We start from the raw sequence: 13212 nt of genomic DNA on the forward strand, positions 1-13212 counted from the left end.
TTCCTCCTACTCTCATTAAACCAGCTTCTCTACACACAAGACAAGCAAATGGATTTATCTATCTATGATCCAAGCCTCAGAGCTTTCAAACAAGCTGTTTCGGTGCCAAATCAAAGAAAACTCAGCAGAGATAAAAAGCAAACTTCCCTTGCATAATTTCTGCCCCTCCCCAGGTGCCAAATGCACTGAATCATGCTACTATCACCCAAAGCACAAAGCCTGAGGGTAAATATTAACAAGTGCTGAATTTTTCCTCTTCAATATTTCCATTGTGCATTTCTTCCTCTCCACCTTTATTATTTAAAGTGTGATTATCTCCCATCTTATTATATTTTACTTTCAAAAAAATCAAATTCCAGCATCAACCAATTATTACTAATTATTGGTCTTTTCCTTTCCTTTCAGAAAACATGCCATCTTTTACTTAAGGATCTTGCAATGTTTGCAGTTACACTTTTAAATGAGCTCCACCCTTCTAAAAGTAGGCAAGATATGGTGAAGTGTGATTATACGAAGATAGATTTGTGAAAGAAGTTATTATATCAAATTGGTCAAGGTTCTTCCACCTGCAAGTGACAGATAAAAATAATTAATACTTTCCTAAATTAAAAAAAATCATGCATGGCTAGATCTAGATCCAGGGGCTCAAATAATATCAGCTGAACTTCTATCCATCTTTCAGTTTGGCTTCTGTGTTGGCTCAAGTCTCAGAAAGGCTTTTATTTTCCCTGGTGGTTGCCAAGAGTTTTAACTTACAATCTATCTTTTTAGAATTCTACCCAATGATTTAAACAAATGTCATAAAACTGTGTCTCATTGTCTTTTACTGGGATACAGGCTTATTCCTGAGCAGAGACAGGAGACCTGGGGGCTCTAGTTGGCCATATCTTGGTGACATGCCATCCCTTGGATCTAAGGGTAGCGCCAACTCCCTAAAACCACATGGACTAGAGTGCAGAAAGGGGGACTTGAAAAAATTAGTGGACATTTTGAGACTCCCAAACCAACCAATGTGAAGTAAATATGACATGACGAAAAATATATGGGTATGTCAATAAGGAGTACATGTGTAATATAAACAAATAATCATGAAGCTGAGTACATCATGATATAATATTGGAAATACTTTACATTAGGCAGTAATAATTAATTATTCCTTATTTTTTTCAAATACATAATATTTAGGGTTATCTAGAGAACTATCAAAGAGTAGATGAAATAATTTTGCATCAGGCTCTCTTTATAAGTGTTTGATTTTTTTTCCCAGGAATGAGTGACTTTATTTTCTTTAGAAATGTATTCAAAAATATCCATGATTCCTCAAAGGCCCAAGCTCATTCAAAATAAGTCTCATAATGTCCAAACTCTTCACTATTCTATATTTTCTGCTGTCCACTTATAAATATTTTTCAAAATATTCACAAATGGGATACTCAGGTGCTTAATATATGCACTAATAACAAGGAACTTAATGAAACATGGGTAACGAAGATAATGATTACTGTCTGTAATTTATACCTCTTTCAGTTGTATTTTGTTGCCTCTAAGCTAACAGCAATTAAGGTTCACAATTTCATGCAGCAGCTGCTTTTGCTGAAGTGAGGTATAATCAGCACAGTTATCATTAGGGTGCACTGAGGAACACAGCTATTCTTGTTGAAGAGCAGCACTCTAGACAGAGAAACAATCTGCATTTTGTAGACAGAGAAATGGATTATGAGTGGTGATTGGTGACCAAGAAATATCCAGATTAATATAGGAAGAAGAAGACTAATTTGTAAGTCCAGAGACTTGACTTCTGGTCATAATTTATTAATTTGCTGTGTGACATTAGCTAAGCATTTCACTTATCTTGGCTTCAGTTTTCTCATTTTTAAAATGTGTATATACATGTGTGTGTGTGCCTTCCATTTTCTAAATTCACTTTGATGTGCTGAGATTCTATAATCCACCTGGAGGAGAGAAAAAAGGCACATAGATTACGCAAGCACTTTTGAGAACCTGGACCATTTGCATCAAGGCCAGTAGCTGTGCTCATATCAGAAGTACTATAGAAAGATATCATGCTTGGGAGAAAAATGGCATCAGCAACAACAGAAACCAGAATCTCCAAGATGACACATGCCCCAACATAAGGGGAGAGCTGAACAGAGTTGGAGAAGGCTGGGCAATTTTACGGCCACCCAAGAAATCCCTTTGCAAGAAACTAAATAGTTCCTTACTACTACTCATCCTTCCTATTATGATGATTGTAGCCAAGGGGCTCTCTGACTTCAGTTATTGGACCAGCAGTGGGCTCTTGAGCCAGAGTGGACTAGTGAAGCTTTTGATCAGGGATTTGGATTTGGCATGTAAATAACAAGTAATTTTCTCTTAAACGGATGAACTTATAACCTTTGGGAGTTGTAAATGGTCATGACTTCTACCGCATGGTCAAGAGAAGGGAGAGAAAACAGAGTAGAGAGAAGGACAAAGTGGATAGTCAGAAATGTGAATAGGTGAGAGACAGAGAATTCTGTTAGCTTCGAAGTTTCTCTTCCAGTTCTTCCTGAGACCAGCAGCATTCCTGTCCTTGAGTTATAGAAGACATCCTAGTATTATTTTGAATTATTATTAAGGAAGTTTTTTCTTAAGTTAATTTGAATTAGTTCTAATACATACAAGCTGGTGGGAGATGGAATCTTTTTTTCTGGTGGTAATTTAAGCTTTTTAATATTTCATTTAACTCTTGGTGTTGGTGTTTCTGTTGATGAATCGTAGAGTAGATACTAGGTACTACACATGGATTATTTTCTTTAATGCCCTCCAAAATTCTATGAAGTGGACAATATTATCTCTTTTATGCAGAAGATTAAAGTGAGGTTTAGAAAAGTTACCTAATTCACCCTGAGCTAGATGGCTATTAAGTGGTGAGGCTACTCTCTAGTGGGTTTACATTAATTGGATTCTAACTCTGATCAGTTATCTCAGGCCCATGCTTTTAATTACTATTTCATAAGATTAAATAAGGTGTGAATTGCCAGTGGGAAATTCAAGGTGAAGAGAGTGTATCAAATGCTGATTTTTCCTAATACTTTGCAAGTTTTCAAAAAAGGAAATCAATATTGTTCTGAGTCAAGAATGGAGATACAAGAAGAGAGTGGTTGACTTTTAGGGGAGCTTGGTATCAAAGTAAATGTATCTTGTTATGTCAGATTCTGTAATTCTAACTATTGCAGCCCTTATGGAGTTGTTTAAAAAAGGAAATTATGTAAGGGTTAGTTCATTTAGAAATGCAGTCTGTGCCTCATTTAGCTGGTATTTACAGTGCCAGAAGTCAAAAGCTACCACTTCAAGAGTTAGTGGATTCTCCCTCAACGAATTTCTCCCAGTCTGCAGAGCCTTATAACTCTTTCAAGTCTAGCTGTGTTGCCTTCACAAGTATTTTAAATGACAAACATCCAGTTGGCCACAAACACATTCTTGTACAATTCTTTCATTGATGTACTCTTAACAGTTACCGAACTGTTAACTTAATTTTAAACAAAACTGAATATTTGAAATGTCTGACTGCTTCCTATCAGTATAAAAATGTAAGTTTGGACAACAGCTGCAATTCGTTTCAGCAAGGATTAAGTTTTGCCCAACGAAGGGGAAAAAAGTTGTCGATAACAAGAGAAGAATAATGAAACAAATATACCCACAGCTTTTTTAATGTTGGTTAACATAAAAATGGTTTTGAAGAATAAATGAGAAACATTCTTTCTATTAAATTCATCTTATTTCCAGATGATGAGTAGCATCACACCATAACTATTGTAAAAGTATTAAAGAAAATGGGAGATAAGATTTGAAGTACATTACAAAAATTCAACAGCATTCACTATACAATGGTTGGTCAAACATTATAAAATGTCACAGTTGCTTTATAAAAAATGAGAAGAGTATGCCTTTGAGGTCTTTTCTCACTGAAAGCCCTTACAATCTTTCCTCATGAATGAACTAATTGGTATCTTTTCAACTGACTAAGGTTATATAACAATATTAAATAGATGTAAAAGATTTTACAAGCACTCGTAAACCACCACAGCAGCCTAACAACTCTCTCAAATATGCACAATATTGTACCAGTAAATATGAAGGAAGCTCCTACAACCACTGGTCGGACTTCTTAGGGCTAATGTCTTGGCCAAGTCATGGATTCCAAGGTCAATCATTGCTTTTTACGTTCATAACTGAGCATTCTCAGCCCATCTAGCAAGGATCACTTCCTTAATAGCCAACTTGTTCATTAAATCACCCAATTAGTGTTTCCGGAAGCAAAGCACATAGGATGAGAGAAGTAATTTCAGAGCCAGCTGGCCAGTGTGAGTCCAGTATGAAGCCAGCTCTCCCACTTGGGCAAACGGCTTAACCATCTTGTGGTTCAGATTGATAATCACGCAAATGGAGATAAGTACTAATTCCGACCTCATAGGAACATTATAAGAAAAATATCAATAATTAGAAGAACTGTAGCATTATAGTAAGCACTATGTAATTGTTCAATATAAAAGTAAAACTCACTCATTTGTCCCACTAGTATTGATTATGTGCCTACCAAAGGTTAATTAATCGCCATGGCTTGCTTGAGATAGGTAACGTATCTGCTCTCATGAAGCTTCCATTCTGGTTAGAGAAGGAAGACAATTTGAAATGTAAATAATTAAATAGACATCGTTTTTCTAGGTACTGATAAACTTTATGAAGAAAATAAACTGAATGATGAAATGGAGAAGATTTGAGGTGGGGTGGGAGCAGTATTGAGCAGAGATAGTATCTTTAATATTTGAACCAGAGCCTCAGGATGAGAAGGAAACAGCCATGAGAATCACAGAAGGGAGAGTGGGAAGAATGAGGCAGGATAATCCCGGATGTCCAGAGCTTTGTTGTGGAGGAAGGGTATAGTAAGAGGCTGAAGGGCCCAGCAAGGAACTGATGATATAAGACCTGGTAGGTCATGCTAAGAAGTTTGTGTTTTATTTTGAATTTCAATGAGAATGTATTTCTATTATGGCTTTTTTGGGTACCCAAATTTGGGTAAACAAATTTTACTTAAACAAGCAAAAAAATTTTGTTGCGTATGACCAAAAATTAGTGAAGAAAAAAAAAATCTGGTCCAGGCAGAGCTAGATCCAGACTTTCAGTAATAATTTCATGACAGTTTTTGTTGCTCTATGTATTTACTTTCTCTATTTTGGTTCTACTCTCAGGCAAGCTTTTACCTTAACATGGGAAAGATGACTACTAGCGTGTCCACACTAACACCTGTTTTCCATGCAAAAACAATTCCCCAGGATGACCCTTATTGTTCTGCACTATCACAAACTCACTTGGGAACCAAGGACTTTGACTCTGATCCACTGTGTCTCATTGACCTGCCCACCCCAGAGCTAGAGGGTGGAATCAGCCTCATAAAAACCTCTCAGGAATGAACACAGATGGTGGATTTCCCAAAGAAAAGCTACAGAGCTCCCAGCAGAACAAGAGGGGATGAATTCTGTGCAGGCAATCACAAAATATTTTTTATCAGATATTTGAAGAATTTTTAACAAAATAAGTGATACACTCTTGGATACATTTATGAGGTACAATCTTTTTGATCCATAATTTATTCATCCAAGAATATATATTTCTTATTATTCAATAACTCAAAGTAGATTTTCTATTTAGCTGCCAATTTTTCTGACTGCATAAAATATAATTTTAATGCCAAGTAAACTCAAATTAGGAATTTTCTCATTCACGTCAGTCCTCTTTTTTTACCTGAAATGATCTGCCATCCAGTGAGCTTTTGTAACATTATGTATTTATGAGGCTGGGTTTGAAGGATCAGGGATATGGCCCAAGCTCCTCATGTGTCCATGCTAGCATCCACTCAAATGTACATCATCCCTACCCTACATTTTGGCATCCAAATTCACTGGCATCTGTGGAGAGGCAAGTTCTCATTTGATGTGCGTCAGTCCGTGCACACAGGATCCTCTTGCACTCTCAGAGGAGTTGTGTTAGTCCATTCTCACACTGCTATAAAGAACTGCGTAAGACTGGGTAGTTTATAAAGAAAAGGAGTTTAATTGACTCCCAGTTCCACATGGCTGGGAGGCCTCGGGAAACTTACAATCATGGCAGAAGGGGAATCAGGCATGTCTAACATGGCGGCAAGCAAGAGAGAGCAAAGGAGGAACTGCCAAACACTTATAAAACCATCAGATCTCATGAAAATTCATGAGAGAGCATGGGAGAAACTGACCCCATGATCCAATCATCTTCTACCAGGTCCCTTCCTCAACAAATGGGGATCACAATTCCAGATGAGATTTGGATGGAGACACAAAGCCAAATCATATTTGGAGTCAAACCTCTCTAGGGTATTTCTGCACCCCTTCTAAGAATTTGAGAAACTTCCTGATTCTCTGCTATATAATCAAAAGTTGGAAGGCCACATACATCCCTTCTACCTAGACATCAAGGTATTGTGTCTTCTCTTCCACTGCCAATTGCCCCTGAGTGTGAGGATCTCAGAAAGGCTTCCTGCCTCCTTAGGCTCACTTAGAGGCTGGGCACATTTAATGTACTCTGTTATTATTCTAAACCTCTTTTAGAGTGAGGACAATCTGGAGAAGATGGCATAATGCCCCTACCCAACCTGTACTCCTGTTGCTCTCTTCTTAGGCTTTTCTTCTCCCTCCTCAGCTTTTTCTTTTTAATTAACTGCAGGATAGAAAAATTGATTCTCATATACATTCTTCTCATTTCTATTGTTTTTATACAATAAGTTGGATTTTGGTCAACCAAAGCTAGGCTTCAAGAACTCAAAAACCCTTGATCATATATATCTTTTGCTTAGTATTTTAAGGTCTATTTTTTGAGAATTTACTTTTTTTCCTGTTCTGTGTGACATCCCTTCTCCAGAGCACTGAGCCCAGTCCACACTAGCTGATCTCTGAATGTCCCTCTATAGATAAAACTACTGCATGCTTATGATCCATTGTCAATCAAGTGACGGATGGTCATTGATAAGGTTAGTTTATCTGAACCTTGTTTTATAGGTGACCACTCTCGTCTCGTTTATATCTTTTTCCTAAAATGGAACATCCAAGATTTCTTCTAATCAATAAAATGACTCTAAAATTCAGTTTTTGGTTGTAAGCAACAAAAAAATCTACTCTGGCTACTTAAAGCAAAAGAGATTCACTTGGATCACACTTGAGGATTACAGAGGAATGACATTCAACAGGAATTTACGTAGCATGTCACCACTGCAGTGATAAACAATAAGCTCTAACCGTGACTCACATCCTTTATCATTCTGGTCCAGGGAGAAAGTATCTCATTTTTCTGGCCCAGATCACAGTCTACTGACTCTGTGCGCAGGAACACAGTGAGGGAGGATCTGACCCCAAGACTGTGATAGGAAGCAGATGCTACTTCCCACTGAGACTACATATAGTGAGGAAAGGATGACATCTTTGACAGAAACCAAGGAGGGATTAGGAAGGAGGAGACCTCCTGGATAGATGAAAAATGACATAGATCCACTAACAATTCTATGATTCTATATTTTATATATAATACTGCTTCAGGCTAGAGAAATCTCTAAGGTGATATTGAGAATATTACTGTACCCTCTTGCTGAAGATTAAGAACAGAAAAATAATCTCCATACTATTCCTTCCATCAAAAGCAAACTTCTTAGAAAATTTACTTAATGCCTTCTCCTATACAAAACTTTGGTTTTGTTATAAGGGAAAAAGACATAACATGGTTATTCAGTTCCTCTGCTGACCTGAATGGATTATTATTTTCTATTAACAAATAGAAAACAAACAAAATGTTAGACCCAATAGAAGAAATCTGACTTTGAGAAGAGTCAAAAGATACAGAAAAAGTAGGGTAAGAAAGGTGAGTGAAAGAAAATCTGGAGAATGAGAAGGAAAAGCAGAGAATTGCATTTATAATAATGCCTTAGCAAACAGCTTTAAATAGAAAACACAAACTGAATCACTATGACAACTGGAGATCTCTTTCTCTCTCTCTCTCATCCTCCTTCTAAGCCTTTCTGCTTCCCTTGCTACCTCTCTCTCCCTTTCTTCTTTTATTTTTGACATCAATACCAGATCTCTGCTATCTGCTACTGGGAAAAGACTTGCAAGCTAACATCACCAATCTTGATTACACACCTCACCCAAAATGATCACTTCAAAAGATTAAATAATTCATCAAAAATAAAAATACTACACAGAATTTCCTGCTTTTTTTGTTTTTACTTAAAGCTTCTGTAAACATCTTTAATTTCTTCTTTGTATGTAATTGTAAGCATTTCCCATACAGTGCTGACTTATAGCTTAGGCTCTTTGTCATAACAACATGGTAAATAATCACAACATGCTTTGAAAATGTATAGTTTTGTGTAAATCTAAACTACAATTCTATGTAAGCTTGCCCACAAATGTGTTTTCACTAAATCTGGACTGCCTACACCCAGTGGTGAGAAACATGTAGAACTCTGTTTCCCTAGCTTTAATGATTTCTTTAACAGAAGAGCCCTTTAGATCTTAGTTGGATATAGACCAACAAATTTATTCACTCAGCTCAGTAACTATCATATAGGTATGCCATTTGATTGACTGCATTTGATAGGATAACTTAAGATATATGGCTTTTAATAAAAATAAAATATTTATATTAATATTTTATATTAAATGATAATATATTTTTAATAAAGTTAAAATAATCACCATTATCTTCAATATGTATTGAATACTGCTTGCCAACCACTGTGCCCAGTACTTTAGTTTCATTCAGTCCTGATAACCACCATATGTGATTATACATAATGTTATTTATTGAGATATATATATTATCTCCATTTCAGAGGTGTCATGAATAGCTAATGAATAGTAAATGGTACACCAAGGTTTCAAACTGAGCTTATTCAAGAGCCCATTAGGCATTAATTAACCCTGAAATCGATGGGCTGGAGTGCACATTGAGCAAAGATGTTTTATCAAATTTAGTTTTGTAATCAGTACTTAAACTCATGAGACTGGTGTTAGTGCTCCATCTGTTGAGTTGATTTGTTGGAAGAAGAATCTTTGCTAAGCTCACCAAGGCATCCTTAGTAGATTACCCTGTTTTACTTTCCTCACAGAACTTCTCCTATCTGAATATAAGTTGAGGAGGGCAAGGACTTTATCTTGTCAGTGCTGTTTTTCCAACAACTTAGATCGCCTAACCCACAACAAATGCTCAACGGATATTTGTTGAATGTTGAACTTGCATATTGGATCTCAACCATAAAAATAAGCTCTGTATCAGATATCCGGATGAAATGGAAATCAAGTCATGGTCCCATGGATAATACCATCCATTTTTCCAGTTCTTCCTTTGCATTCATGTGTGTTTGTGTGTGGGCATTGTATGTATATATGTGTTTGTGTGTTCGTGCAGTGATGGAGGTTTAAGTTGTATTTGTGGGGAACACAGTGTTATTTCTAGCTATAGTATCATGGAGTACATGGGACCTAAAAATGTGCCACAGGCAAATGTTTTAAAGCTATATATATATATATTTTTTGAGACAGGGTCATGCTCTTTCACACAGGCTGGAGTGCAGTGGCGCAATCTCAGCTTGCTGCAGCCTCGACTTCCCAGGCTTCAGTGATCCTCCTGCCTCAGCCTCTCAAGTAGCTGGGACTACAGGCACAGGCCACCTGGCTAATTTTTGTAAATTTTTCTTTGCTTTTTTGTAGAGACGGGGTCTCACTATGATGCCCAGGCTGGTTTCAAACTCCTGGGCTGAAGTGATCCACCTGCCTTGGCCTCCCAAAGTGCTGGGATTACAGGCATGAGCCACTGCCCTGGGCATACTTGTCTTTGAGAATTTAAGGGGACAACATACAAAGACGATTAAAAATATGAGCTCATAGTCTGGCAGCCTAGGTTAAAAATGATGTAAATTTTAATTATTTATCTGTAGTCTGTTATGTTTTTCATGAAAATATAGTCCTTTTGTTTCTTTTGATTTCAATGCTTATATGTTTTGTTTCATTTTATTTTACTGGCTAGATCTTTCAGTTAAATGTTGACGAAATAATAGCTAGAATCTGTGTCCTGTTCTTGATTTGAAAAGAAATATTTTTAAATATTGCAAAATTATAATAGTTGCTCTATATGTTATATTTTTTGGCTGATTTCTATTACTAGCTGCACTACGTATCAAATTATTGCCTCTTCACTCCAAATACACTCTTCGTTGCCTGCCTGTGTAAATGGAGATGGGCCCTTTAAGATTTTTCCTTTGACAGCTGGCATAATGTTAAACTTTGCCAGTAGTGGGTTGTAGAGAGAGATTGCAAGAGGAAAGGGTTTTCTTTCCTGATTTTGGGGTGGTAACTGTGCATGCTCTTGCTCATATGGATTGTCCAGTGCCCATCCCCTACAGCACAGGCAGCTCCTCTAGCATCTGCTCTTGAAGCACTGCAGCTTCTCCAAGATCAGGCTCCTGCAGCATGGGCAGTTTCCCCAATGTCCAGCTCCTATAGCACAAACTGCTTCTTCAGTGCTAGGCCACCAGAGTGCATGGAGGGTAGAAGCCACCAGTGAACAGCAGCTTCCACTGGCATCCCTCTCCTATCGTTTCATTGCACAGTTCTTCCAGGAAAATACTGCTCTATGAACAGTTTCCCCTCAAAATCCCAGAGTAGGTTTCTTGCAATTTCCTGTGGGCAGATTTTCATCACATTCCAGTGGCATGGCACCATAGTAACTTCTCTACCATCTCCCACTCCAAGGAGTTCTGGTTCTGGAATGGCGAGAGGGTCTTCTTTGGGTACTGTATCTCAGCCCTAGTGGTAGTGGTGCATTTTATACTTGCTGTAGCTAATCCCTCACCCACTCTAATAACATGTTTTACTTAAAAAAATCTTTTCATTAAACTTTCCCTATTCATATTGCTGTATGGTTTTTCTTTCCTGATTAGACCAACACTAATATACCAGGTTAAGTCACTTTTCTTATTTTGCTAAAGGTTTTATCATAAATATCATTAATGGGCACTGAACTTAAAGTCCTTTTCTCCACAAGTTGAAATAATGATATCTTTTTAAAAGTATGTTAATGTGGTCTTGTATAGTAATGTCTTTTTAATATTGAACCATCATTTCACTGCTGGAATAAATCCAATGTGGTCATGATTTTTTATGCATTGTTATTTTTGGTTTGCCAATACTTTCTTAGAACTTTTCTGTCTACGTACACACAGTTCAAGATGTAATTTTCCTTTTTGTTTGTCTTTGTGTGGTATTGACGTCAGGCTTATACAAACTTCATGAAACATCTTAGAGAAAGTTAGATGATATTCTGTCATCCAATTTCCTTTCTTTCCTGGCCTTCCTTTCTCTTCTCTTGAGCAGCTGCTGTGGAATCTCCGTTCATGCTCTCTGCTTTTGCCTTAGGTCTCCATCATCTTTAATTTGAGCTATAGCAAAGCTTTCCTCCCTTACCCACAGAGTTATCCAAGTTATCTTTTCAAAACATCAGTTTCAAATAATCCCCTGTTTTCTTACATAACAACATTCCTGAAAACTTACCAAAGGCAAATATGTGCAAGCCACCAGTGAAATTATATAAGAAAAAACTCCTGGAGTACAAAAAATTGATCCAAACTTCTAATTACCCTTCACCTTTTAGATATCATCTTAAAAGTTTGTAATTAGCATTTCACATATGTTCTTTGACTTTGTTCTCTTCATTCCTAATTACTCATGCAGTCAACAGGCTTAGGTTCAATGAGTAACAAATTGAAGGTTAACAGTCTCTATGTGATGATTTCCATCTTTATCTCGAAGTTTATTCAGTTCATGAGGTCTTTGCTTCTCACCTATGTCAGCACTTTATTTTCTGTTCATATAATATAGGTAAAATGCAATAAAACATACAATTTAAAAATTTGTGCTAAGATGCTGATGCACCTGCAAATTACACAGCTTGCCCTACCAACAAAAACACAGGTAAATTTAGAACATAAAAGGCAATTTGAGGGTTTTCAAGTATCATGTTTGAAAGTGAGCATTCTTTGAAAATGTTAAAATGGTCAAGGGTTCTATTTACAAAAATTTTGGTGTTTCTTCATTGCTTGAAGAGTAAATTTAAACTTCTGAACATGCCATTCAATGCTATCCCTACTCCCAGCTTATTTTTCAAACTGGAATGCCCACATTTTTCATTTCCATTATCCTGTGTACCACTCACTGTTTTCAAATATACCTGGTTTCCTTGCCATCTCCATAGTCATGACATACCATTAATCTAGTTTTACCATCTCCTCTTCTCTTCTTCACTTAAATTTTTCCAGGTTTTTGAAAACACTAACTCCAGTATGAATTTTCTTCCTTTCCTCTTATACAGTCAATAGACTTAGGTTCACAGGACAAGTTAATTTTTCCTCTACATTCCTAGAATACTTATTTGTTTTGAAACAGTACCATCTGATTAGAGATAACTGTACCAGTTTGGGGCACAGCATTAATCACTTCTCCTTTTCATATTTCAATTAAATGGTTTCAGTCATTATATAATTCTTCCAACAATTTCTTCTTATTCCCAGGGCCTACATTCTAGAATAATTCTGAGGATAAAAGTTCTGCTAACCACTAACACTTATGCAATACTTACAATGTATGTTTTGTATACTTGAAGCATATGGTCTAACAGCAATTCTACTGAGTACCTATTAGTATAATACTTATTTTATATGGCAGGATACCAAGGTACAAAAAAGTTAAGTAACTTGCTCAAGATCCACAGCAGGTCTCTATGGCTTCTATCACTCTGAGCTTTGTGGGGAGGGAAGCTGTAGGCAAAAGGTGAAGAAACTGATTGTATGAGTTACTCTGAAAACCAGGGTGGCACAAGTAGGTTTGGGGCTCATGTGACATAGTGTGCCACAGAGTAAGAGACAGACTCTCTTCTCACTTCTGAGTAGGCCTCATCCTGGCTTCAGTGCAGACAGGATTTAGGGGAAGGCAGTGGCTCAAACACCTTGAGGGTGTTCCATTTGGGCAGCTCTGGAAGCCAACATTCCTAGAACATCTATTGGCCTTCTCATGAACTGCAACAGCAGTGTTGGCACAGCAAAGCTTTCAGGCTCAGAGAACGTTGCAAAGGAAAGCACTGGGGTAGTAAATACTG

General features: G+C 37.0%; 1 long non-coding RNA gene across 1 annotated transcript in view; it reads right to left on the reverse strand.

Moving 5' to 3' along the window:
• Window positions 1–1856: 1856 nt before the first annotated feature.
• The window catches only part of LOC131384231 (uncharacterized), a 34788-nt gene continuing 23432 nt past the window's right edge, over window positions 1857–13212 (reverse strand). The window contains exons 2-3 of the long non-coding RNA XR_009214888.1: window positions 4580–4647; window positions 1857–1952 (exon numbers count right to left, since the gene is read on the reverse strand). This is a non-coding gene — a long non-coding RNA (uncharacterized LOC131384231). The remainder of the gene's footprint in view (window positions 1953–4579; window positions 4648–13212) is intronic.

The sequence above is a fragment of the Hylobates moloch genome, unplaced genomic scaffold, assembly GCF_009828535.3.
Source record: "Hylobates moloch isolate HMO894 unplaced genomic scaffold, HMol_V3 SCAFFOLD_9, whole genome shotgun sequence".
Taxonomy (NCBI): Eukaryota; Metazoa; Chordata; class Mammalia; order Primates; family Hylobatidae; genus Hylobates; species Hylobates moloch.